Genomic DNA, 3593 nt, shown 5'->3' with positions numbered 1-3593 from the left:
TCTCTGTCTCCGAGCTCCGGCTGCTGCCAGCCCTCAGGGCCGCCACTCGGCTCTCCGTCCCGCAGCTCCGTGCCTGGCACTTCGCGCCCTGCGACTTCGCAGTTCCATTCCCGGCCCTGGCGCGCTCTCTCTGCCCCTCTCCCTCTCCTTTTCTCTCTCTCTCCCTTCCCTCGTCGCCCTTTCCGCCTCCCCACCCACCTTTTCCTTCCTCCCTCGGTCTCGATTGCTTGCTCCTTAGTTCGTGAGCCTTCAGACACAGCAGAGCAGCCTCGCAGGAAAATCCCAGAAACCATTGCAAAAAGCTTGCAATGAAATTTAAGAAGTTCTTCGATTTCGGCGCCATTTTCGAGTGGAGAGAGGTGACATGCGATTTTTAAAAAAGGGTCTTGTTGGCTGGCCTTTTTCCCAATCGTAACGTCGGTTAACGGCCGACTGAAACAAATCTAATGATAATTCCGAAAAAAGTTCTGTGCCGCTTTGGGGGTTGGAAAGCAAGTTTGGGGGGTTGGAGTGAGGGGCGAGACAGACCTTTAAAATGTGTAGCAAATGAGTGGGGGCCGGGAAATTCTCAGGAAACGGGCTGAGAAAAAGTTAACGGGGAGGGCGGGGTGAGAAAACCGAGTAAGGGGCAGTGGTCAACTGTCAGCCTCAGGGATCTGGAGCGACTGGTTTTGACACAATGTAAATGGACTTTTGGAGACTTATTTGTAAGCAGTAAAATATGCCTTGGAGAAGAGTGTGAGATTGATTTTACATTGTTTCTCCCGAATTCAAACTTTGAAGGTTGCTCAGTTTTCCCTTTGGGGAACTTGACATTGAGAAAGTTTGGCACGAATGCGCGGATGGAAGGTACATCGTGGTTTTGGGATGTGGGGGAACAAGGAATGTGCAAAATTAAAAGATACTGTTTTGGAAGATATGAACGGTGAAAGACATATAAATCATTTGGCTAAACTTTTGCAGTTCAGAAGGGGTGGGGCTATGGCAATTCGAAAGTATTGATTCTTTGTTTTATCAGCAAATGACCCTCTCCAGAAGTGACAGGACGCCTCTTTGTACTCTCTTTTCGTAAGTAAACTTCAGTCTAAGGGGAAATACATCAACTGAGAGAGCGAGATGGCTTTTTAGGGAAGTAAGTCGTTGTGGTGTCACTGGAAGAAAAGAAAGGTGTGTAGTGAGAGGTAAAAAGAATTTGATTCCAGTGTTAGTTTACAAATCTCAGGACCTTTCACCTTTGGTATCGGTGTTATTTCGAAGGAACTTGTTTTTCTAAGGGAATGCTAAATTGGGAATGACTTTAACGTATGGTGTGATGGCTCACATATTTGTGCAGAACACAAAATATTTAATTGAGGACAATTATAGGCTTTTAAGTTGTAATTGTACATTTGCTAAACATGTTTCTTTTTTTCTTTTCAAGGGCAACCAACGACTTTTTTCTTCATTAAACCGAAAGGTCAATGTAAAAGTTGTTTGTTAATTAATATAGCCAAAGCAGGACAGAATTTAGAAACACTTAATTTTCCTGATTTAGGGATTTGGGGTTATTATTATTGTTATTATTATTATTATTATTATTTTGTACCGAAGATCAAATTTGGGTCCTTGCACTTTTGAGGCAGAGAGCGCAGACACTGAGCTAAATCCCCGGCCCTGGGGTTATTATTTCTAATGACTTTGTTTATCCCGACACCGTGTATTTGTTAGCAGTGGATCTCAGTCCATGGTGTTGTAAATTTTGTAGTTAATCTCATTAAAAACTGAACACTTCGTTAATACATAGGATATATAACATTCATTGTTGTAGAGGTTTTATGAAACCAAAATTTTTAAATGAAACATATCCTTAGTATATTCAGATATTTTGACTGTCCTTTATTTTAATAAAATACATTTTGACTTTTAAAGTCACTATAGGTTGGGTTTTGTTTTAATTTTTAGGTTTGTGATTGAGAGCTGCTTAAGGGTAGGGTTTTTTCCTATGCTTACTTGAATATTTTGCTTAAACAAAGGGAGGGGGATACGTGTAACTTACTGCATATATGTATACATTTTAAAAAAGAAAAATGGTATGAAATGAGTTAATCATTAAGGAGTATGCACACCGCTGGCCATTTCAGGACATTTGAAAGAGTTTCTGTGGAGTCAACTTGAGGAAGAACTAATTTGACATTAAGTATATAAACCTTTTGATTTGTGTTTTGATAGATGACATTGAGAGGTACCAATTAATTATATGAGTTTGAGCAACCAGGATAATATGGAGACATTCCGGTTATTTCCCCTACAGAAAGTTGTCGCTCATTCTTCATCCCTAAAAATAACTCCAAGCAAGCTGTTTAAGAATGAAGAAAATATCATTAGTAGTGAGTTAAAGAAGACATCTGATGCCTGTGTAGATGAATCTATATTTCCACAAATCTACCTTAGAATTAGCCAACAGTACCAGTGGGTCTTGGTTATCTCCTTTAAGTCACCTGTGTCTCTTTCCAATAAATGAAAAGATTTTTTGTTTGTCTAACGGGACAGCAAATGAGACACAGCAGAGGAGTTTCACCAAGACTTGGATGCTGTCAAGAGTGATCGAGATGTTGCCTAATTGTCTCAAATGAGTTAGTCTTATTTTTCATCTTCTTGCAGAGGTAAGATTCTCTCCCACCCTAATTTCTGTCTCCACCTCCTGGCTTTTCACCACTACACTTTTCCAGGGTTCATCCTCAGGGAAAATGACAACCACACCCTTTGCTCCGCCTACAGATCCTGGAAATCAAACCTTTGAAGTTTCTAAAGTAGGTTACTTTGGACTGATGCATCTTGATCACAAATTTTACTTAATCATTGGCATTGAGGAGGGTGGGGTGGGGCTTCCTTCCTGTCACCCTGTCCTTCACTCACAGGTACCCCTCTGAGCGATCCTCCTTCATTGACTCCGAGGGGGTGCAGCAGCAATTCATGTTTTGAAGTGCTCAAAAGGATTCAAAACGTGAGGCGCTGCTATATCCCCTCGTGGGAAAGTAGAAAGGGGATCAGCTGGAAGTAACCACCCCTGGCCCCCTGCGCACAAGGCTGGCTACCTGGGAGTAGGTAGGTGGGCAAGGGCTTCTGTCTGTGTCCTTTCCTGTCCTTAGTGGCTTGGCCTCGGTCCAGAGAGGGTAGTGTTGCTGTGCTGTACTGGGAGGGGGTGACCTGCCAGGGGTCACTCGCAGGCAATGGGCAGCTAATCTAGCAGGGAGGCAGTGACTCACACTCAGTCGTGCCCTAGCAGCGGGAACAGTACTGCAGTGAGTGATCTGTACTCTGGAGTGTTGTTTCTGCTGCCAGGGTAAGCCTGGGACTTCTCCACAGGCATAGTCATGAGGTAAGTGTCAGCCATTACCTGCAGTGCCCACCTTAAAAGCAGAGAGACTTGGAACTAGCGCACCCGGTCCTCCGTGAAACATTGGCCCATCTTTGTTTTTGTTTGTTTTTGGTACCGGGGATTGAACTCGGGTCCTTGAGCTTGCAAGGCAGGCCACCGAACTGCTGAGCTAAATCCCCGGCTGGCCCATCTTTGAATATGTAACAGGGTATGACAGAGACTCATTTTAGCACCC

The 3593-nt window shown here is 43.5% G+C and overlaps 1 long non-coding RNA gene across 1 annotated transcript in view; it reads right to left on the bottom strand.

The window, feature by feature from the left end:
* LOC104855438 overlaps positions 1-401 on the bottom strand; it is a 9616-nt gene extending 9215 nt beyond the window's left edge. Inside the window, exon 1 of the long non-coding RNA XR_778405.2 lies at positions 199-401. This is a non-coding gene — a long non-coding RNA (uncharacterized LOC104855438). The remainder of the gene's footprint in view (positions 1-198) is intronic.
* Positions 402-3593: the final 3192 nt, after the last annotated feature.

The sequence above is a fragment of the Fukomys damarensis genome, unplaced genomic scaffold (genome assembly GCF_012274545.1).
Source record: "Fukomys damarensis isolate Sample0158 unplaced genomic scaffold, DMR_v1.0_HiC HiC_scaffold_39, whole genome shotgun sequence".
Lineage (NCBI taxonomy): Eukaryota > Metazoa > Chordata > Mammalia > Rodentia > Bathyergidae > Fukomys > Fukomys damarensis.
This window is presented reverse-complemented; position numbering and strand designations above follow the sequence as displayed.